The sequence below is a fragment of the Protopterus annectens genome, chromosome 10.part0 (genome assembly GCF_019279795.1).
Source record: "Protopterus annectens isolate FY-2018-M chromosome 10.part0, PAN1.0, whole genome shotgun sequence".
Classification (NCBI taxonomy): domain Eukaryota; kingdom Metazoa; phylum Chordata; order Ceratodontiformes; family Protopteridae; genus Protopterus; species Protopterus annectens.
This window is the reverse complement of record NC_056744.1, coordinates 1,282,579,986-1,282,605,567: the sequence shown is the minus strand read 5'-3', so window position 1 is coordinate 1,282,605,567 and position 25,582 is coordinate 1,282,579,986.

Here is a 25,582-nt window from a genome sequence, read left to right as displayed (position 1 = left end):
ATATTTGTTCTCATAGCTTTCCCTGTTCTTTCTAATATGTTCCTAATATTAGGTGAATTTTTATAAACAATTTTGGGAGTTATCATTTTAACTTCCTCAATGTCAGTATATGTCAAAAAAGTTTTCCATTCTCTGTTAAGTATTTCTCTCATATTTTTATTATGAGTATTATACTCTAATATAAATCTCCTTTGGTAATTTCTACCTTCCTCATTCAAACTTTCAAAATTAAAAGTTCTCTCATTTTCTGGGACACCTGTTGTGTTAATGGCTATACCTTTAATGGGTTGAAATCTTCCAGTTCTACCTAACACTACTTCATTCCTTATATTTCTTATAAAATCTATGGGGTACCCTTTTTCCAAAACATATTTTCTAGTCTTTCACATTCATCATGGAAATCTTCTTGCCTACTCGTCATCCTACACCCCCTCACGAATTGCCCTTTAATAATATTTTTCTTGTTGTGAAAGGGGTGTGCACTTCCAAAATGTAAAAAAGAGTTTACATAGGTAGGTTTTCTGTAGACTTTAGTTTCAAGATTACCTTTATGCTTGTATATCTCTACATCTAAATAATTTAAAATTTCTTTGTTTATTGTATAGGTAAATTTCAAGAAACTGGTAGTAGTGTTTAAATAATTCATAAATTCAAAAAAATCATTATTGTTTCCTACCCAGAACATAACCATGTCATCCAAATATCTATGGTATAATATCCATTTATCTTTATATTTGGAATTTATTATGTATTTCTCTTTCCATCTCGAGAGTACTAAGTTTGCATATGTGGGAGCGCAGGCTGCTCCCATTGAAACTCCAGATTTTTGTTTAAAGTATTCCCCATTAAAAATTAGGTAGTTGTTTTTCAAAATTACATCCATAAAACTGACAGTAGCTATTTTTTCCTCTTGAGTCATGTTCCTATCTAAAAATATACTTTCTTCAAATAATTTCATCCCTTCATTGTGTGGAATACAAGAGAACAAATCAACTATATCTATAGTTATGAAAATAATTTCTTCCCTATATATTTTGGGGGTTATTTCTCTTAAAAAATCCCAGGAGTCCTTCAAAATAACACTTTTATTAACCCATATGTGTTTTGCTTTTGTGTCAACGAACTTAGCTAAAGGAACTGTCATTGCTCCAGACGCTGACACAATAGGTCTTAAAGGTGGATCCTCCTGGTTTTTATGTATTTTGGGTATGCCGAAAATAGTTGCTACCCTTGGTTTTTTCACCTTCAAATAGTTAACAGTTTTAATGTCGATAACTTTCTCTAAGTGCAAATCATCAATTAATATATCTATTTTTTGTGTGCCATCTCGACCTCCTGCTTTGAGGCTACACAATAAATCTCTTCATTATTTAAAATAGTATTCATTTTTGCCTCATATAAGATTTTATCCATAATTACTAACCCACCCCCTTTGTCAGGTTTCATAATTCTTACTGTTTTATCATCAGCAATTTCTTTAAGTAATTTATTTTCCTCCCTTGTTAAATTGTGGTGATAGTAATTCCCTTTTCTATCACTTTTCTTCCTTATTTCATTTTCCATTTTCATCTCCAAATTCTTAATTTGTGGTAATAGAGGGGGGTTGTATGTTGATTTCTTATTCAATACCCTACTTTCTTTATTCTCCATATTCTCTTTTTGATTAGCAAACCCTACTCTAGAGGCTAAAATGGTTAAATTAATTTTCCTTAAAAAAAGTTTCATATCTATTATAGTGTTAGCTGTATCTCCTTTTTTCGATGGAATATATTTTAGTCCTTTGCTAAATAGACTAAAATGATGCTTATCAAGAATGTAATTACTAAAGTTATATATAGAAAAACCTTCATAACTATTTTTGGCATTTTCTCTGATAATATTATTTTCCCTTACCTCATTATTATAGTTGTAATTGTCATTTCTAGAATTTAAATTTGAATCGTCCTCAACACCTGTATTCATGACATCATTCAGGCTAGAAATAATGCTAATGTCAAGATTACTTCCTATAACATAATGTGTCTCAGTTGTATGATCTATACTATTTTCCTGAACTACTTCATAATGGGTGAGGGTATCTAATAATTGAATCTCCCTCTTCCCCTTTTCCCCCCGTATGTCCGAAAATTTCTTCTCCTATCATCCCCTTCTTCAGAGAATATTTCATGATTTTCATTTCCTAGGGGTGGAAATTCAATGTCATATATTTGTTCATCCATTTGGTCCTTGTTATAGGTCGTACCCTCATCCCTTCTATGTTTCCCCCTATAAATATTATTATTATAATTATTATTGTATTTCTTATTACCTATATAGTGTGTCTTAACAGGTTTCGGATAACTTATGTCATTTGCATATTCATAGATGTCCCTATTTAGTTTATTCCACTTACGTTGTATGATTTCTTCACATTTCAAATCTATATTGCTTCTAATTTTAAAATATTTCTCTTTTTCCTCCTTAATACTAAAAATCATATCACTTTTAATACATAAATCAATTTCCATAATGTCCCTATCTAAAAGTGTCAATTTTCTTTCATTTTCATCAATAATATGTTGCACAACTTCCAATCCACATCTGTTAAATGTTTTCAATAGGTTTTCATAAAAAACAGTCCCCATTTGCACATTATTGGGGTATTTACAAATACGCAGTCCTTTTGGGACTATTTCTTTCTTGATACATTCTTTTAAGTAAGCGTTCTCTATAATACATGTTCTATATTGTAACATTAGCTTATATAGTTTGTCCAGTTTAGTGCTATAAGTGTCGCCGTCAGCAACACTTTTCCTCGTGTTATCAGAACTTTGAAAATTAAAGTTTTTCTGTAACCACTCATTAGTGGTTAAGGCATTATTAAAAGTACCTGGTGTAGTTTTAGGTCTGGCTCCTAAATCCTTATGTGACGTTCCTCTCAAACTGGAACTGTTAGTTCCTTCCCCAAAAATGTTCGGTGTGTTGCGAGGATCAAATTCTGAAATTAGTGTATTTCCTGGGTCGCCGGCTTCCTCGCTCTCGCCAATAAGCTCCCGTTTCCTTTTGTTTTGCTGCTGGATAAACCCTTCGGTCCCTTTTCCTTTCTCCTCGCTTCTCATTTGTAAAACACTCGAACAAATTGGCGTAAGTAAATTCACCAGTTCAGTGAGCTGACCTATTAACTTCCTGGTCAAACCAATCTCTTCCTGCCCGTCAGAACTCATGATACAAAAACGGCAGGGTGCTACTCGTTGTTCTCTGAGCACTCACTCAATGTAAACCAATAATCCAAGTGGTGTAAAAGCCTAAACAGCCGAACAGACCAAACAAACCAAAACCACGAAGTTTGCTGCTAAATAGGCTACGTGCTCAAGAAAGTCCAAAGTAGCAAATGGATGATTCCACTTTTTATTAGAACAAAAACACAGAATAAACGCTCTTCAAATCAATAACATCAATATGCGTTTTCGTCTCAACTAAGTGAGACTTCATCAGATGTGTGGAAGTTGTGCAAAGAAAACATTTAAATACCCTATTTCCCTTCCAATTAAGGAAAGGTACCAATAATATTTGTTCTCAACTTTTAAAAAATCCAATCAGCTTTACATACTCATAAATATTCATGAGTGTTACGTCCACCATTCAGAAACACCTCCGTACACATTGAGCTCCTTTCTAAATACGGACATCCAAACAGGAACACTCAAGATGTTCATAAAAAATGAGAGATGTAAGCGTAAGTTAAATTCAATACATACATATATCTAATAAATTACTAAGATATTAAAAAACACTTAGAAATATTGAAACACAAAAATATACACTACATAATCTATCTAAATGTGCAAAATCAGCTATGAAGAATTGATCTCCGTTCAAGGACGGACGTCCATGTAGCTATATTATTTATAATCAAGCTTCATATAAAACCCGCTGCTCTAAAAGCTTAAAAAAATTATATTATGTGTAAGTGGAAGTAGAATACAATATATGTACATGAATCAAAATACGTAAATAAAAACACATGAATAAAAACAAATAGTTAAATGCGTCAAAAATGTGTATACATGGTCTATCTAAATGTGCAAACTTGAATGTGCAAAATTTAATCATAATAAATATATAGATATAAATATAAAAATATATATAACTTAAATATATTGTGTATTTGTAAATATACATATATATACACATCATAAGATAAAAAACCAATAAAATATTCCACATGTAATACCCTAAATAATTAATAATGGTTAAAAATGTGTACAAGTGTAAGCTTTTTGGGGCACCCTGTAAACACTACCTGTTTGATTTATTAATTTATTAAATTCAACCTAAATAATTACCTATAAAACTTGTCAAAGTAAAAAAGCACAAGAGAGACACAAGGGGAAAAGTATTTAAAATGTGTGGAATTTATAATATATAAAATATATAAGGTATACAAAAAACCACCCTCTAGTGTCAAGTCCAAATAGTGCTAATGATATTTATATTTTGTTTGATTTTAATCTCAATATAGCTCCTATTGATAAAGAATCATTTAGTCCTGGACTTCTACTAGCATCCAAGTGCACCTGCCACCATAATTCTCTACTTTCTAGTATGTCTTCCCATGGCCCTCCTCTAGAGTCAATTTGAATTTGTTCTAATACAAAGAACAAAAAAGTTGCACCTAAACAGTTTTTAGTATGTTTATACAGTGCGTTTGTTTCTCTTTCTCTTTTGATATCGTAAGTGTGCTCATAGACCCTCTTTTTTAGTGGCCTCTCGGTCTTTCCAATATAATAGGATTGACACTTTTGGCAGGTCGCCAGGTATACCTCTCTTTGGGTTTCACAATTGTAATAACTAAAACTTTTTATTAATTTATTTCTACTCTCTAAATAAATTTCACTTTTATTAATTATGAAAGTGCACTGTGGGCATCTACCACACTTAAAAGTTCCAACTGTTACCCCCATATTTGTTCTCATAGCTTTCCCTGTTCTTTCTAATATGTTCCTAATATTAGGTGAATTTTTATAAACAATTTTGGGAGTTATCATTTTAACTTCCTCAATGTCAGTATATGTCAAAAAAGTTTTCCATTCTCTGTTAAGTATTTCTCTCATATTTTTATTATGAGTATTATACTCTAATATAAATCTCCTTTGGTAATTTCTACCTTCCTCATTCAAACTTTCAAAATTAAAAGTTCTCTCATTTTCTGGGACACCTGTTGTGTTAATGGCTATACCTTTAATGGGTTGAAATCTTCCAGTTCTACCTAACACTACTTCATTCCTTATATTTCTTATAAAATCTATGGGGTACCCTTTTTCCAAAAACATATTTTCTAGTCTTTCACATTCATCATGGAAATCTTCTTGCCTACTCGTCATCCTACACCCCCTCACGAATTGCCCTTTAATAATATTTTTCTTGTTGTGAAAGGGGTGTGCACTTCCAAAATGTAAAAAAGAGTTTACATAGGTAGGTTTTCTGTAGACTTTAGTTTCAAGATTACCTTTATGCTTGTATATCTCTACATCTAAATAATTTAAAATTTCTTTGTTTATTGTATAGGTAAATTTCAAGAAACTGGTAGTAGTGTTTAAATAATTCATAAATTCAAAAAAATCATTATTGTTTCCTACCCAGAACATAACCATGTCATCCAAATATCTATGGTATAATATCCATTTATCTTTATATTTGGAATTTATTATGTATTTCTCTTTCCATCTCGAGAGTACTAAGTTTGCATATGTGGGAGCGCAGGCTGCTCCCATTGAAACTCCAGATTTTTGTTTAAAGTATTCCCCATTAAAAATTAGGTAGTTGTTTTTCAAAATTACATCCATAAAACTGACAGTAGCTATTTTTTCCTCTTGAGTCATGTTCCTATCTAAAAATATACTTTCTTCAAATAATTTCATCCCTTCATTGTGTGGAATACAAGAGAACAAATCAACTATATCTATAGTTATGAAAATAATTTCTTCCCTATATATTTTGGGGGTTATTTCTCTTAAAAAATCCCAGGAGTCCTTCAAAATAACACTTTTATTAACCCATATGTGTTTTGCTTTTGTGTCAACGAACTTAGCTAAAGGAACTGTCATTGCTCCAGATGCTGACACAATAGGTCTTAAAGGTGGATCCTCCTGGTTTTATGTATTTTGGGTATGCCGAAAATAGTTGCTACCCTTGGTTTTTTCACCTTCAAATAGTTAACAGTTTTAATGTCGATAACTTTCTCTAAGTGCAAATCATCAATTAATATATCTATTTTTTTGTGTGCCATCTCGACCTCCTGCTTTGAGGCTACACAATAAATCTCTTCATTATTTAAAATAGTATTCATTTTTGCCTCATATAAGATTTTATCCATAATTACTAACCCACCCCCTTTGTCAGGTTTCATAATTCTTACTGTTTTATCATCAGCAATTTCTTTAAGTAATTTATTTTCCTCCCTTGTTAAATTGTGGTGATAGTAATTCCCTTTTCTATCACTTTTCTTCCTTATTTCATTTTCCATTTTCATCTCCAAATTCTTAATTTGTGGTAATAGAGGGGGGTTGTATGTTGATTTCTTATTCAATACCCTACTTTCTTTATTCTCCATATTCTCTTTTTGATTAGCAAACCCTACTCTAGAGGCTAAAATGGTTAAATTAATTTTCCTTAAAAAAAGTTTCATATCTATTATAGTGTTAGCTGTATCTCCTTTTTTCGATGGAATATATTTTAGTCCTTTGCTAAATAGACTAAAATGATGCTTATCAAGAATGTAATTACTAAAGTTATATATAGAAAAACCTTCATAACTATTTTTGGCATTTTCTCTGATAATATTATTTTCCCTTACCTCATTATTATAGTTGTAATTGTCATTTCTAGAATTTAAATTTGAATCGTCCTCAACACCTGTATTCATGACATCATTCAGGCTAGAAATAATGCTAATGTCAAGATTACTTCCTATAACATAATGTGTCTCAGTTGTATGATCTATACTATTTTCCTGAACTACTTCATAATGGGTGAGGGTATCTAATAATTGAATCTCCCTCTTCCCCTTTTCCCCCCGTATGTCCGAAAATTTCTTCTCCTATCATCCCCTTCTTCAGAGAATATTTCATGATTTTCATTTCCTAGGGGTGGAAATTCAATGTCATATATTTGTTCATCCATTTGGTCCTTGTTATAGGTCGTACCCTCATCCCTTCTATGTTTCCCCCTATAAATATTATTATTATAATTATTATTGTATTTCTTATTACCTATATAGTGTGTCTTAACAGGTTTCGGATAACTTATGTCATTTGCATATTCATAGATGTCCCTATTTAGTTTATTCCACTTACGTTGTATGATTTCTTCACATTTCAAATCTATATTGCTTCTAATTTTAAAATATTTCTCTTTTTCCTCCTTAATACTAAAAATCATATCACTTTTAATACATAAATCAATTTCCATAATGTCCCTATCTAAAAGTGTCAATTTTCTTTCATTTTCATCAATAATATGTTGCACAACTTCCAATCCACATCTGTTAAATGTTTTCAATAGGTTTTCATAAAAAACAGTCCCCATTTGCACATTATTGGGGTATTTACAAATCATGAGTCCTTTTGGGACTATTTCTTTCTTGATACATTCTTTTAAGTAAGCGTTCTCTATAATACATGTTCTATATTGTAACATTAGCTTATATAGTTTGTCCAGTTTAGTGCTATAAGTGTCGCCGTCAGCAACACTTTTCCTCGTGTTATCAGAACTTTGAAAATTAAAGTTTTTCTGTAACCACTCATTAGTGGTTAAGGCATTATTAAAAGTACCTGGTGTAGTTTTAGGTCTGGCTCCTAAATCCTTATGTGACGTTCCTCTCAAACTGGAACTGTTAGTTCCTTCCCCAAAAATGTTCGGTGTGTTGCGAGGATCAAATTCTGAAATTAGTGTATTTCCTGGGTCGCCGGCTTCCTCGCTCTCGCCAATAAGCTCCCGTTTCCTTTTGTTTTGCTGCTGGATAAACCCTTCGGTCCCTTTTCCTTTCTCCTCGCTTCTCATTTGTAAAACACTCGAACAAATTGGCGTAAGTAAATTCACCAGTTCAGTGAGCTGACCTATTAACTTCCTGGTCAAACCAAGCTCTTCCTGCCCGTCAGAACTCATGATACAAAAACGGCAGGGTGCTACTCGTTGTTCTCTGAGCACTCACTCAATGTAAACCAATAATCCAAGTGGTGTAAAAGCCTAAACAGCCGAACAGACCAAACAAACCAAAACCACGAAGTTTGCTGCTAAATAGGCTACGTGCTCAAGAAAGTCCAAAGTAGCAAATGGATGATTCCACTTTTTATTTGACAAAAACACAGAATAAACGCTCTTCAAATCAATAACATCAATATGCGTTTGTCTCAACTAAGTGAGACTTCATCAGATGTGTGGAAGTTGTGCAAAGAAAACATTTAAATACCCTATTTCCCTTCCAATTAAGGAAAGGTACCAATAATATTTGTTCTCAACTTTTAAAAAATCCAATCAGCTTTACATACTCATAAATATTCATGAGTGTTACGTCCACCATTCAGAAACACCTCCGTACACATTGAGCTCCTTTCTAAATACGGACATCCAAACAGGAACACTCAAGATGTTCATAAAAAATGAGAGATGTAAGCGTAAGTTAAATTCAATACATACATATATCTAATAAATTACTAAGATATTAAAAAAACACTTAGAAATATTGAAACACAAAAATATACACTACATAATCTGTCTAAATGTGCAAAATCAGCTATGAAGAATTGATCTCCGTTCAAGGACGGACGTCCATGTAGCTATATTATTTATAATCAAGCTTCATATAAAACCCGCTGCTCTAAAAGCTTAAAAAATTATATTATATGTAAGTGGAAGTAGAATACATATATGTACATAAATCAAAGTACGTGATAAAAACACATGAATAAAAACAAATAGTTAAAAACGCGTCAAAAATGTGTATACATGGTCTATCTAAATGTGCAAACTTGAATGTGCAAAATTTAATCATAATAAATATATAGATATAAATATAAAAATATATATAACTTAAATATATTGTGTATTTGTAAATATACATATATATACACATCATAAGATAAAAAACCAATAAAATATTCCACATGTAATACCCTAAATAATTAATAATGGTTAAAAATGTGCACAAGTGTAAGCTTTTTGGGGCACCCTGTAAACACTACCTGTTTGATTTATTAATTTATTAAATTCAACCTAAATAATTACCTATAAAACTTGTCAAAGTAAAAAAGCACAAGAGAGACACAAGGGGAAAAGTATTTAAAATGTGTGGAATTTATAATATATAAAATATATAAGGTATACAAAAAAACCACCCTCTAGTGTCAAGTCCAAATAGTGCTAATGATATTTATATTTTGTTTGATTTTAATCTCAATATAGCTCCTATTGATAAAGAATCATTTAGTCCTGGACTTCTACTAGCATCCAAGTGCACCTGCCACCATAATTCTCTACTTTCTAGTATGTCTTCCCATGGCCCTCCTCTAGAGTCAATTTGAATTTGTTCTAATACAAAGAACAAAAAAGTTGCACCTAAACAGTTTTTAGTATGTTTATACAGTGCGTTTGTTTCTCTTTCTCTTTTGATATCGTAAGTGTGCTCATAGACCCTCTTTTTTAGTGGCCTCTCGGTCTTTCCAATATAATAGGATTGACACTTTTGGCAGGTCGCTAGGTATACCTCTCTTTGGGTTTCACAATTGTAATAACTAAAACTTTTTATTAATTTATTTCTACTCTCTAAATAAATTTCACTTTTATTAATTATGAAAGTGCACTGTGGGCATCTACCACACTTAAAAGTTCCAACTGTTACCCCCATATTTGTTCTCATAGCTTTCCCTGTTCTTTCTAATATGTTCCTAATATTAGGTGAATTTTTATAAACAATTTTGGGAATTATCATTTTAACTTCCTCAATGTCAGTATATGTCAAAAAAGTTTTCCATTCTCTGTTAAGTATTTCTCTCATATTTTTATTATGAGTATTATACTCTAATATAAATCTCCTTTGGTAATTTCTACCTTCCTCATTCAAACTTTCAAAATTAAAAGTTCTCTCATTTTCTGGGACACCTGTTGTGTTAATGGCTATACCTTTAATGGGTTGAAATCTTCCAGTTCTACACTACTTCATTCATTATATTTCTTATAAAATCTATGGGGTACCCTTTTTCCAAAAACATATTTTCTAGTCTTTCACATTCATCATGGAAATCTTCTTGCCTACTCGTCATCCTACACCCCCTCACGAATTGCCCTTTAATAATATTTTTCTTGTTGTGAAAGGGGTGTGCACTTCCAAAATGTAAAAAAGAGTTTACATAGGTAGGTTTTCTGTAGACTTTAGTTTCAAGATTACCTTTATGCTTGTATATCTCTACATCTAAATAATTTAAAATTTCTTTGTTTATTGTATAGGTAAATTTCAAGAAACTGGTAGTAGTGTTTAAATAATTCATAAATTCAAAAAAATCATTATTGTTTCCTACCCAGAACATAACCATGTCATCCAAATATCTATGGTATAATATCCATTTATCTTTATATTTGGAATTTATTATGTATTTCTCTTCCCATCTCGAGAGTACTAAGTTTGCATATGTGGGAGCGCAGGCTGCTCCCATTGAAACTCAGATTTTTGTTTAAAGTATTTCCCATTAAAAATTAGGTAGTTGTTTTTCAAAATTACATCCATAAAACTGACAGTAGCTATTTTTTCCTCTTGAGTCATGTTCCTATCTAAAAATATACTTTCTTCAAATAATTTCATCCCTTCATTGTGTGGAATACAAGAGAACAAATCAACTATATCTATAGTTATGAAAATAATTTCTTCCCTATATATTTCGGGGGTTATTTCTCTTAAAAAATCCCAGGAGTCCTTCAAAATAACACTTTTATTAACCCATATGTGTTTTGCTTTTGTGTCAACGAACTTAGCTAAAGGAACTGTCATTGCTCCAGACGCTGACACAATAGGTCTTAAAGGTGGATCCTCCTGGTTTTATGTATTTTGGGTATGCGAAAATAGTTGCTACCCTTGGTTTTTCACCTTCAAATAGTTAACAGTTTTAATGTCGATAACTTTCTCTAAGTGCAAATCATCAATTAATATATCTATTTTTTTGTGTGCCATCTCGACCTCCTGCTTTGAGGCTACACAATAAATCTCTTCATTATTTAAAATAGTATTCATTTTTGCCTCATATAAGATTTTATCCATAATTACTAACCCACCCCCTTTGTCAGGTTTCATAATTCTTACTGTTTTATCATCAGCAATTTCTTTAAGTAATTTATTTTCCTCCTTGTTAAATTGTGGTGATAGTAATTCCCTTTTCTATCACTTTTCTTCCTTATTTCATTTTCCATTTTCATCTCCAAATTCTTAATTTGTGGTAATAGAGGGGGGTTGTATGTTGATTTCTTATTCAATACCCTACTTTCATTATTCTCTATATTCTCTTTTTGATTAGCAAACCCTACTCTAGAGGCTAAAATGGTTAAATTAATTTTCCTTAAAAAAAGTTTCATATCTATTATAGTGTTAGCTGTATCTCCTTTTTTCGATGGAATATATTTTAGTCCTTTGCTAAATAGACTAAAATGATGCTTATCAAGAATGTAATTACTAAAGTTATATATAGAAAAACCTTCATAACTATTTTTGGCATTTTCTCTGATAATATTACTTTCCCTTACCTCATTATTATAGTTGTAATTGTCATTTCTAGAATTTAAATTTGAATCGTCCTCAACACCTGTATTCATGACATCATTCAGGCTAGAAATAATGCTAATGTCAAGATTACTTCCTATAACATAATGTGTCTCAGTTGTATGATCTATACTATTTTCCTGAACTACTTCATAATGGGTGAGGGTATCTAATAATTGAATCTCCCTCTTCCCCTTTTCCCCCCGTATGTCCGAAAATTTCTTCTCCTATCATCCCCTTCTTCAGAGAATATTTCATGATTTTCATTTCCTAGGGGTGGAAATTCAATGTCATATATTTGTTCATCCATTTGGTCCTTGTTATAGGTCGTACCCTCATCCCTTCTATGTTTCCCCCTATAAATATTATTATTATAATTATTATTGTATTTCTTATTACCTATATAGTGTGTCTTAATAGGTTTCGGATAACTTATGTCATTTGCATATTCATATATGTCCCTATTTAGTTTATTCCACTTACGTTGTATGATTTCTTCACATTTCAAATCTATATTGCTTCTAATTTTAAAATATTTCTCTTTTTCCTCCTTAATACTAAAAATCATATCACTTTTAATACATAAATCAATTTCCATAATGTCCCTATCTAAAAGTGTCAATTTTCTTTCATTTTCATCAATAATATGTTGCACAACTTCCAATCCACATCTGTTAAATGTTTTCAATAGGTTTTCATAAAAAACAGTCCCCATTTGCACATTATTGGGGTATTTACAAATACGCAGTCCTTTTGGGACTATTTCTTTCTTGATACATTCTTTTAAGTAAGCGTTCTCTATAATACATGTTCTATATTGTAACATTAGCTTATATAGTTTGTCCAGTTTAGTGCTATAAGTGTCGCCGTCAGCAACACTTTTCCTCGTGTTATCAGAACTTTGAAAATTAAAGTTTTTCTGTAACCACTCATTAGTGGTTAAGGCATTATTAAAAGTACCTGGTGTAGTTTTAGGTCTGGCTCCTAAATCCTTATGTGACGTTCCTCTCAAACTGGAACTGTTAGTTCCTTCCCCAAAAATGTTCGGTGTGTTGCGAGGATCAAATTCTGAAATTAGTGTATTTCCTGGGTCGCCGGCTTCCTCGCTCTCGCCAATAAGCTCCCGTTTCCTTTTGTTTTGCTGCTGGATAAACCCTTCGGTCCCTTTTCCTTTCTCCTCGCTTCTCATTTGTAAAACACTCGAACAAATTGGCGTAAGTAAATTCACCAGTTCAGTGAGCTGACCTATTAACTTCCTGGTCAAACCAAGCTCTTCCTGCCCGTCAGAACTCATGATACAAAAACGGCAGGGTGCTACTCGTTGTTCTCTGAGCACTCACTCAATGTAAACCAATAATCCAAGTGGTGTAAAAGCCTAAACAGCCGAACAGACCAAACAAACCAAAACCACGAAGTTTGCTGCTAAATAGGCTACGTGCTCAAGAAAGTCCAAAGTAGCAAATGGATGATTCCACTTTTTATTTGACAAAAACACAGAATAAACGCTCTTCAAATCAATAACATCAATATGCGTTTTCGTCTCAACTAAGTGAGACTTCATCAGATGTGTGGAAGTTGTGCAAAGAAAACATTTAAATACCCTATTTCCCTTCCAATTAAGGAAAGGTACCAATAATATTTGTTCTCAACTTTTAAAAAATCCAATCAGCTTTACATACTCATAAATATTCATGAGTGTTACGTCCACCATTCAGAAACACCTCCGTACACATTGAGCTCCTTTCTAAATACGGACATCCAAACAGGAACACTCAAGATGTTCATAAAAAATGAGAGATGTAAGCGTAAGTTAAATTCAATACATACATATATCTAATAAATTACTAAGATATTAAAAAAACACTTAGAAATATTGAAACACAAAAATATACACTACATAATCTGTCTAAATGTGCAAAATCAGCTATGAAGAATTGATCTCCGTTCAAGGACGGACGTCCATGTAGCTATATTATTTATAATCAAGCTTCATATAAAACCCGCTGCTCTAAAAGCTTAAAAAATTATATTATATGTAAGTGGAAGTAGAATACATATATGTACATAAATCAAAGTACGTGATAAAAACACATGAATAAAAACAAATAGTTAAAAACGCGTCAATAATGTGTATACATGGTCTATCTAAATGTGCAAACTTGAATGTGCAAAATTTAATCATAATAAATATATAGATATAAATATAAAAATATATATAACTTAAATATATTGTGTATTTGTAAATATACATATATATACACATCATAAGATAAAAAACCAATAAAATATTCCACATGTAATACCCTAAATAATTAATAATGGTTAAAAATGTGTACAAGCGTAAGCTTTTTGGGGCACCCTGTAAACACTACCTGTTTGATTTATTAATTTATTAAATTCAACCTAAATAATTACCTATAAAACTTGTCAAAGTAAAAAAGCACAAGAGAGACACAAGGGGAAAAGTATTTAAAATGTGTGGAATTTATAATATATAAAATATATAAGGTATACAAAAAACCACCCTCTAGTGTCAAGTCCAAATAGTGCTAATGATATTTATATTTTGTTTGATTTTAATCTCAATATAGCTCCTATTGATAAAGAATCATTTAGTCCTGGACTTCTACTAGCATCCAAGTGCACCTGCCACCATAATTCTCTACTTTCTAGTATGTCTTCCCATGGCCCTCCTCTAGAGTCAATTTGAATTTGTTCTAATACAAAGAACAAAAAAGTTGCACCTAAACAGTTTTTAGTATGTTTATACAGTGCGTTTGTTTCTCTTTCTCTTTTGATATCGTAAGTGTGCTCATAGACCCTCTTTTTTAGTGGCCTCTCGGTCTTTCCAATATAATAGGATTGACACTTTTGGCAGGTCGCCAGGTATACCACTCTTTGGGTTTCACAATTGTAATAACTAAAACTTTTTAGTAATTTATTTCTACTCTCTAAATAAATTTCACTTTTATTAATTATGAAAGTGCACTGTGGGCATCTACCACACTTAAAAGTTCCAACTGTTACCCCCATATTTGTTCTCATAGCTTTCCCTGTTCTTTCTAATATGTTCCTAATATTAGGTGAATTTTTATAAACAATTTTGGGAGTTATCATTTTAACTTCCTCAATGTCAGTATATGTCAAAAATGTTTTCCATTCTCTGTTAAGTATTTCTCTCATATTTTTATTATGAGTATTATACTCTAATATAAATCTCCTTTGGTAATTTCTACCTTCCTCATTCAAACTTTCAAAATTAAAAGTTCTCTCATTTTCTGGGACACCTGTTGTGTTAATGGCTATACCTTTAATGGGTTGAAATCTTCCAGTTCTACCTAAAACTACTTCATTCCTTATATTTCTTATAAAATCTATGGGGTACCCTTTTTCCAAAAACATATTTTCTAGTCTTTCACATTCATCATGGAAATCTTCTTGCCTACTCGTCATCCTACACCCCCTCACGAATTGCCCTTTAATAATATTTTTCTTGTTGTGAAAGGGGTGTGCACTTCCAAAACGTAAAAAAGAGTTTACATAGGTAGGTTTTCTGTAGACTTTAGTTTCAAGATTACCTTTATGCTTGTATATCTCTACATCTAAATAATTTAAAATGTCTTTGTTTATTGTATAGGTAAATTTCAAGAAACTGGTAGTAGTGTTTAAATAATTCATAAATTCAAAAAAATCATTATTGTTTCCTGCCCAGAACATAACCATGTCATCCAAATATCTATGGTATAATATCCATTTATCTTTATATTTGGAATTTATTATGTATTTCTCTTCCCATCTCGAGAGTACTAAGTTTGCATATGTGGGAGCGCAGGCTGCTCCCATTGAAACTCCAGATTTTTGTTTAAAGTATTCCCCATTAAAAATTAGGTAGTTGTTTTTCAAAATTACATCCATAAAACTGACAGTAGCTATTTTTTCCTCTTGAGTCATGTTCCTATCTAAAAATATACTTTCTTCAAATAATTTCATCCCTTCATTGTGTGGAATACAAGAGAACAAATCAACTATATCTATAGTTATGAAAATAATTTCTTCCCTATATATTTCGGGGGTTATTTCTCTTAAAAAATCCCAGGAGTCCTTCAAAATAACACTTTTATTAACCCATATGTGTTTTGCTTTTGTGTCAACGAACTTAGCTAAAGGAACTGTCATTGCTCCAGACGCTGACACAATAGGTCTTAAAGGTGGATCCTCCTGGTTTTTATGTATTTTGGGTATGCCGAAAATAGTTGCTACCCTTGGTTTTTTCACCTTCAAATAGTTAACAGTTTTAATGTCGATAACTTTCTCTAAGTGCAAATCATCAATTAATATATCTATTTTTTTGTGTGCCATCTCGACCTCCTGCTTTGAGGCTACACAATAAATCTCTTCATTATTTAAAATAGTATTCATTTTTGCCTCATATAAGATTTTATCCATAATTACTAACCCACCCCCTTTGTCAGGTTTCATAATTCTTACTGTTTTATCATCAGCAATTTCTTTAAGTAATTTATTTTCCTCCCTTGTTAAATTGTGGTGATAGTAATTCCCTTTTCTATCACTTTTCTTCCTTATTTCATTTTCCATTTTCATCTCCAAATTCTTAATTTGTGGTAATAGAGGGGGGTTGTATGTTGATTTCTTATTCAATACCCTACTTTCTTTATTCTCTATATTCTCTTTTTGATTAGCAAACCCTACTCTAGAGGCTAAAATGGTTAAATTAATTTTCCTTAAAAAAAGTTTCATATCTATACTATCCTAAATGTTTGGGAATCTTTTTCTCCACCCTTAAAACAATTTAGTCATGCAATGAATTCAGATAAATATCTTTTAAAATATGAAAACTGTACCTGCTTTCATACACCCAAATATTGCCTAACCTTGGCTTTCCCACATTCTTCCTACAATCTACCACATCTTTAAAATACACAGACATACCACATTAATAGTAATATAGTGTCCTTTCCCTCAAAACCATCCCACATTTCCAATTCCCCTTTTCTCTCTCTGTCTGTTTTTATGTAACTTGTTCCATATAAATTCTGTATACAAGGTCTCCAAAAGAGTATTTACATTCACTTCAGTATATTTTACTGTTCTGTGTTATTCATTCTACAAGTTTACAAATGATCTAACTGTATTATTGCACTAATTGTAATGTTTTGTGAAACTTCTTGATATATTTCTTACTTGTGGATTACATAATCTCTTATCAAATTTTCAATTGGTCAAATGTAGAGGTGTTTCTTTTCATTGTATGTGTTGTATTTGTTAGAAAGACATCTTCTGGGCACAGCAAATAGAAACCAAGGTACATTTATTTTTTTTTATGTCATGAAAGACACTGCACAATGAGCATGAAATTACATCAAGCGTATTACCATAAGTGCCCACCAGAAAACACTTCCATTTTGTGGCTAAACATATTATTTCACATAACTGAAATATATTATGCACACATAGTAGTTGTTGTCATAACGCCGCAGTGGTATGGCGGTAGCATTGTTACCTCACAGCAAGAGGTTTCCCGTTTGATTCTCGGCGTGGCTTCGGAGTGCCTTCTGTGTGGAGTCTGCATGTCCTCCCCACGGTTGGATAGGGTTCGAAAGACATGCGTGCGTAAATGGGCATGCCTTCGTTGAAGGTTGGGCATCGAGCTGGCACCTCGGCATTTCATAAAAATCTACTGCTAATCATTAGCAAACTGGAGTTCCGCTGTGGTGACCCCTTACCAAGAAAAAAAATGAAAAGACAAGCAATAGTAGTTGTTGTCATATATATATATATATATATATATATATATATATATATATACATATGTCTAATACCCCCACTCAACAACTACTACTTAAGTCCTTAAGTCAACCCCATTTGTGATCTAAAATCTACAAACTTGTTTATTGTGAGTGGTGTTGTCATAACACGAGCATTCATGTTAAAGTTTCACAATATGAAAGCACAATCACTTTTTGTTCAACCAAGTCATGAGTGTAATGGTGTCTGACATCAATATGCTGGGTTCTTGCATTGATCTTCTCACTGGTTGCAAGCTTAATGCATGCTTTATTGTCCTCATATAAGACCATAGGCTGGGAGACTGGTTCTCCAAGATCTTCAAGTAACTGCCGCAACCAAATGGCCTCTTCGCTGGCATAGGCAGTAGAGATATATTCTGCCTCTATAGAAGACAACACCACTTAGATCTGTTTCTTGCTGGACCAGGATGTAGGACTGTTTCCTAATTTCAATAAGTAACCACTTGTAGATTTGCATGTGTTGAGGTCACCCGCCAAATCAGAGTCCACATATCCTGTGAGGTTTAAGTCACCAGTTGCTGACAACTTTAAAGTCAAGCTTCTGTGTCTTTGAGATGCCTCATAATTTTTTATTGAATTCCAGTCTCTTTGACATGGTTTACTTACATGTCTGCAGAGAAGCAACATGGCTGCTACAATGCTGGATGTGTAGAGGCTGCAATCTACAGAAGTGCCCTCACTGCTTGTCTGTACTGCTCATTAGATGGTAGAAGATCTTCCTCTCCTTCCAATTTTGGATAAGCTATGTCCATGGGTGTGCTCACTCTTTCAGCCTCAGCTATGTTGAACTGTTGAAAAACTGAATCAACGTTTGCACTCTGGTTCAAAAGAAAACTGCCATCCTACACACACCATATGTTAATTCTTAGGTAGTGTGTCATCTCACCAAGATCTTTAGTCTAAAAGTGCTGATTAAGTACTGTTATTAACTCTGCAATTTAATCATTCCTTTTGTAAACAATAATCAATTCATCCACATAGACTAACAGATACTTCCATTCTGCATCAGCATGTTTAGAGTATAGGCACCGATCGGCTTTGCTTCCCATGAATCCTTCATCTAGCAGAACTTTGATAATTTTGAGTTCCACACTTGAATCGCTTGTTTAAGACCATACAGAGATTTTTGCAGTTTTAAAACAAGACGTTCTTCTTCAGTTTTCACATATCTTTCTGGCTGTGACATGTATATTTCCTCTTCTATATCTCCATTGAGAAAAGCTGTCTTGATATTGTGATGTTTCACAATAATTTTCTGTAAAGCCGCCCTGTCATCAGTGTTTTGAAAGTACTTTGTTTGGCAACTGGAGTAAATGTAGCATCATAGTCTTCACCAAATTGTTATGAGTATCCTTTTACAACTAACCTTGCATCATATCTACAGATGTTCTCTTCTGAGTCACATTTTGCTTTAAAAGCCCATTTACATCCGATTACATGTTTACCTTGAGGTAGCTCTGAAAGTCTCTATGTCCGTTGTTCATTGAGTGATGTTAGCCTTTCATTAGCAGCTCAAATCCACATTTTCTTCTCATGTGGTGGTAGTTTTGCATCTCTTCCCATGAACCCAGCTCAGCCTGAACTGCTGTGTGAGCCATATAAGACAAACATTTAGGTGGAATACATTTATTGCTTCTTGCTGATTTCCTGACTGAATTCACTTGTGGTTCAGCATCATTTTTATCAGTTTATGAATTGTCTGCAATAATTTCTATTTCTGTGTAACTTTGTTTTTGTTTTTCTTGTGACAGGGATATGGATTTTTCCTCAGACTGAACAGTTTGTGTCAGTTCCTGAAACTTTAAACACAAACTTTCATCAACAATCACACTTCTGCTGATTGTTACTTTGTTTGTGTCTGGTTGAAGAACTCTGTATCCTTTCTGAGACTCACTGTAACCAACAAGTACACCTTCCTTTGCACATGGATCCCATTTTGTACATTTTTCCTTAGGAATGTGCACATAGATTTTTACTTCCAAAAATTCTGATGTGTCTCAAATCTGGTTTCTTTCTGTTCCACAGTTCATATAGAGTTTTCTCTGTAGTTTTTCTTGGCAAGTGATTTTAGGGATAGCATGCAGTCATGATAGCCTCTTTCCAGTATGTGGTTGGCATACCAGCATCGAAAAGCATGCTCCTTTCACAGAGAGTCCAGTTCTTTCTCTCTGCAGTCCCGTTTTGTTCTGGGTTATATGGTGCAGTAGTCTGGAATATAATTGTATTTTTTCTGAGAATGGCTTGTGTTTTGCCACTTGTAGAAGCTGTGTTGGTGCAGTGGTAGCATTGTCGCCTCACAGCAAGAGGTTCTCCCGTTCGATTCTCAGCTGGAGCGCCTTCTGTGTGGAGTCTGCATGTCCACCCCATGGTTGACTGGCATTCGAAAGACATGCGTAAATGGGAGTGCCTTTGTTGAAGGTCGGGTGTCGGGCTGGCACCTCAGCACAGTAAAAATCTACTGCCAATCATTAGCGGACCGGAGTTCCACTGTGGCGACCCCTAAAAGTCAAAAGAAGAACAACAACATTCAGATCCAGTATCTGTACATAGCACTCTGGACATGCTGCCAAATGTATTACTTACTTGAGCTAGATACTGTTCTAACTTTGCTGACACTTCATCCTTGTTGAGCAACAGGTAGAATGTGTTGTACCTGGAGAAATCATCAATGAAACTAAGAAAATACATCTTCCTTCCTGGAGTCATGTTTTTCATTGGACTGCAAAAATCTGAATGAATTAAGTCCAGAGGTTTTTGAGCTCTGCTGTTGCTTTGCTTTGGAAAAGGCTTTCTCATCATTTTCCCCTTAATGCAGCCAGTACATTTCATTATTTGATCACGCCGGATAATTTTGACACCACTTGCAAAGTTACTCTCAATTCTTTCCTTTATTGTATCAGGACTTCTGTGCCTAAGATGTCTGTGCCACGTCTGAATGCAGTTTGAATGTTTTTCCTCTTTGGCTGTATTAGTCATTTCACTGTAGTTCAGCTGATACAATTTATCTCTGATTTTGGCTTTTGCGAGTAAGCAATCCCCTTTTCTCACCTTATAAAGTCACTATGTTGCCTTAGTTTGTAAGCTTCTTCACTGACAATAGGTTACTTTTAAGATCAGGCACATACAGAATATTTCTCATGTGTATCTTTCTGGTGATATTCTGAGAGACAGGACAGAAAATAAAACAGTTTCTGATTCCTTCTGACTTTATTACCTGCCCGTTATATGTGGTGATTTCTTCTGTTTTGTGTTGATCAAACTGAGTGAAGAAATTTCTGTCATTGGCCATGTGACTTGTAGCTCCTGAGTCAACACACCATGCCTGCACAGATGAGGAGCCACATTTGGACTCATATGTATACTCAAGTGTTTGAAGTGACATCTGCTTCTTCCTTGACATTCTTAGTCTGTTGTGATTTAGCTTGTCTTTGCATTCTAGCTTTCCAGATTCTGCAATCTGACTTTGTGTCTTGTTTTTTTTACACACAAATCATTTACATGTTTCTAGCTGCATATTACTGCATATCCTGGTCTTTCATCAGCTTGGTCTGATATAGTTTTCTAATAGAATTTATTGCTGACATTAGCTCTTTCATGTACCTTTTGCAGTTCCTCCCACATTTCTTTAGCGATTGCACAGTTGCATATATGCATGATTTGATTATCATCTATGCAAAAGGAGATCATGCTCTGAGCTTTTTGATCCTTTTCTATCAACTCATCTATGGGTTCTGCCAGTCTGACTTCATCTTCACATTTCCACTTACCTTCTGTTATTAGAAGCATCCTCAGATTGAATTGTCAAGACTGGTAGTTCAGGTTTGCCAGATTCGTTTCTGAAAGCTTTGCTGAAGACGTGTTGGTAGCCATCTTTACCGTTTTTCTCCTTACTTTATCTGTCGCTGTACCTTGCACTTATTTACTGTAGCTGGTTGTATCTGTGTGCCAGGGTGTCTGGGTGTCTGGGCCCATAACCTGTTAGAAAAACTTCTGGGCCCAGTAAATAGATGCTTGCAGCCTGACTGTGGTCTAAACCGAGGTATGTTTATTTATTTATTTATTTTAATGTCATGAAAACACACTGCACAAGGAGCAGGAAATTGCATCAAGCATATTATCATAAATGTCCACCAGAAAACACTGCCATCTTGTGGCTAAATATATTATTTCACATAACTGAAATGCGCGCGCGCGCACACACACACACACACACACACACACACACACACACACACACACACACACACACACACACACACACACACACAGTAGTGTTGATATAGGGCTTGATTCCCTCAGCCCTCATTTGCCTACTATATGACCTGGGTCACCTGCATGGTTCAAAATTATTACACAGGAGCAGTTCCAATCAGAAGAGAAGTATAGAGAAGTGTAGAGAAGAGACTAAATAAGACTAGCACGAAAGAGCTCAGGGTCATGTTGAGTGGTGCCAGGAGTCCCAAAAAAATAGAAAGCTTCAAATAGGGATAGAAGGGGGAGGTACAGTCATAGTGGTCATGGCATAAACCAGGGCAAATGATAAAAGGGACTGCAATATGGTTAATCCACACATGAGTTATGTAGGAAAGAAAATAAAAAAGGAGGGAATCTATAATATTTGTATGTTCATTTTTACCTTTGTATAATCACACTTGTACTATGTCTTCTTATGTATTTCCAATATTGTATCTAACCTCAGGAGCTTTTCTCCCCGGGCCTCCACTGAAAATGGACATTAATCCAGCTGGACTAGCCCGGTCAACAAATGTAAAATAAAATAAATAAATAAAATAAATAATAAACTTGTACTCTACGTTAGGCTGATCATAAACTGTAATGTATTTGTGGGAAAGGATTGCCAGCAAATGTTGGCAACCCAGCAGTCAAACATGAAGGTTGAATGAATACGACCTGGTTAGATGCCGTATAATGACCAAAGGATCCTGAAAGAGAAGACAGTGGATATTTTAAGGAATGCATAATTTTTGGAGCAAGAAAAAGAAAGTTGTACTGATGGGGGTACTCGATGAAGAGAGATTTAATTACTTATTGCAGAAAGAAATAATGAAATAAGCCTCATACTGATTTACAATAATGTGGGTTAAGATGCAGAAGCAAATGTATTCATGTTCAGCAGAGCCCATACTGTAGAGTGCATCATCAAAGATGGGGGATCAACAGCCAAACAAACACAATGAAAGTGTAGGGCTGCATAAAGGCAGGCAATATTAAGACAAAAGTGAAAGTCTGGAAACAAGTGGGGAGAAGAAATAGATGGTGGATAAGGATAAAGATAAAAATAAAGAGAAACACAAAAATAACTATTGAAAAAGTGTTAGGAAAATGCCATAAATGGGAGAAGAAATCAATACATGAAGTACAAGTAGGTTGAAGAAGCACACCTTGCAAAGCAAAGGTTTTACAAAAGTTAAAAGAGGGGAGTTGGCAGGGATATGAGGAAGCTAGTTAAAAATGCTACAGTGGTAGCATAGGCAAATTAAAAAATAGAAAAAGATCTAGCAGAAAGTATAAAGAAAGGAAAGAAAGGTTGGGAAAATAAGCAAAGTTAAGAAAAATGCAAAGCTTGGTCAAAGAGCAAGATCAATACAGTGAGGGTGGATGAAAAGGCAGAAATTCTGAATAATTTCTACACTGCCATCATCACAAGACAGAAGCAAGGAAGAGTGTCACATTGGTGACAATAAGGGGGAAGGGAGAGGACCAACTGTCACCTATCATGGAAAGTTTTAGGAAGTAAAGTGATGGCTTTAAGAGAAGCTTTGGACATGTTCATGAAATTATAACCCCCAGGATCCTAAAGAAGATGAAGAATGTTCTTACCAATCCTCTGGAAGTAATCTAAAATCAGCCATTCAGCATTGGTGAGGTTCTGGGTGATGGAAAAGATGGCTTAGGGATGCCAACTCTCAAAGTGGGGGGACCTAATGGTGGCCAAGGAAAATACAGACATGCATGCCTGGCTTTGTTATCAGGGAGAGTCATAAGAAAATACTGATGGAAGGGTTAGATGCTTTTCTAGAGAAAAGTGGGGAAGTCTAGTAGACCAGCTTTAACTTTTTATTAGTGGGTTTCACTGGAACCTTAAAGAAATGACACTGCTACCTTGACTTAAGTAAAAGTTTTAAGTGAGACTCTTACAAGACTATGTTAGGAAAAATGCAGTTGACTACATGAGCAGAAGAGTGCTTCAATGGCTGGAAGTAAAGAATCATAGTTAAAAAGCCACCATCCAATGTAAAGGGAAGTGTATAGTAGGTTTCCACAGGAAGCACTTCTGGACCAGTGCTCTTTGGCACATTTTCTTCAGGTATAAGGTTCGATGAGAATGGAAGTTAGAGGTACGATGGATTATGGGTCAGCATGTCTTTGGTTGGAGAGAGGGTGGAGAAGTGGCACTTAAGGTTTAATACAGCAAAGTTTGTGATAATTCCAGGGATCCAAGACACCCAATGTAGAACACCGACTTGGGAGAAGGCCATACAAAAATGCATAGATTTGGAAAAATGTCTTAGTATAGTAGTAGAAATTGAAATGAAACAATAGTAACAAGCTAAGCTATACAGCCTATGTGTTTATTTAGTAAGTTAATCAATTACATTTGTTGATCAGGAAAATCAAAACCTGACTAGACAGTTCCATTTTATGTAGATGTAGAAGCTAGCAGAGTAAAGCTCCACAACACAATTACAGTTCATGGAAGGAAAGAGTGCAGTTGTAAGTGAACTTGCAGAACATGCAGCGTATTATGAGAAACTACCAAAATGCACAAGTACCAACAGGTATACTTTGTTGTTTAACATGTATGACTGATATTATTTTGCTATGTCATACAGAGCTACACACTATCATAACACTGGGGTACTATATGCAACTAAAACCTGTAATACTAATCTCATCATATTTATTATGAAATACACAATACAAACCAGGGCTGACAGTCATGTGAGTAGAGATGGCAAAGGACTGGCATCAAACTGGGGGGTGGGTGGGCAAATTAATGAAGTAATTTTGGGGGGCAGAAATAGGAAAGCTGAAAGGTTAAACAGAAATGTTTATTAGAAAAAGTGAGCTACTAAGAACACCATTTATGCAAATACACATCTGTTAACACAATAAAATGGTTCTTTAGTGTCTACCTGAATTTGACTTTGGAAAAAAAATGTTTAATGATATTTGACAGCCTATTTGAAAATACTGACACATCTTTTTGAAAGGAGTCATTAGGATAATAGATTCTAGGAACTGAGATACCATAATGTTCCACTACAGATTCCTTGTAAGACTACAGCTAGAGTACTTTTTCAACTACTGATGTCCTTACAGGGATAAATATATCATGCTAGTTGAGAAGGCACAAAAGAAGGCTGACAGTATACTAAAAAGAATGGAGGACAAGAGGCATGATCAAAAGGTACAGGTAATAACACAGTTCTCACTTAAATGTAGATCAGAACAGGGACAGGATGATTCAGAAGACAGAGGACAATGTGACAGAATACAGTTAGAAGAAATGTTGACTATGGAGGAGGGGGAATGCTGACCATTTAATGGATACAAAGTTCTGCACAGACATAAGAAATGGCTTTTTCCACAGAAAAAGCAGAGTACAGATGTGCAGGGATGAGGACTGTATGAAGAGCAAGAGCAAAGGGGAGGGCCATTGAAAGGTATAGAAACAGACCAGACTGCACAAGCAGCTTTTCCTCTTTCTGCCATTGTACCTATACAACTTAATATAATATAATATAATATAATATAATATAATATAATATAATATAATATAATATAATATAATATAACATAATATAACATAATATAATATAACAATATAATATAATATAATATAATATAATATAATATAATATAATATAATATAACATAATATAATATAACAATATAATATAATATAACATAATATAATATAATATAATATAATATAATATAATATAAT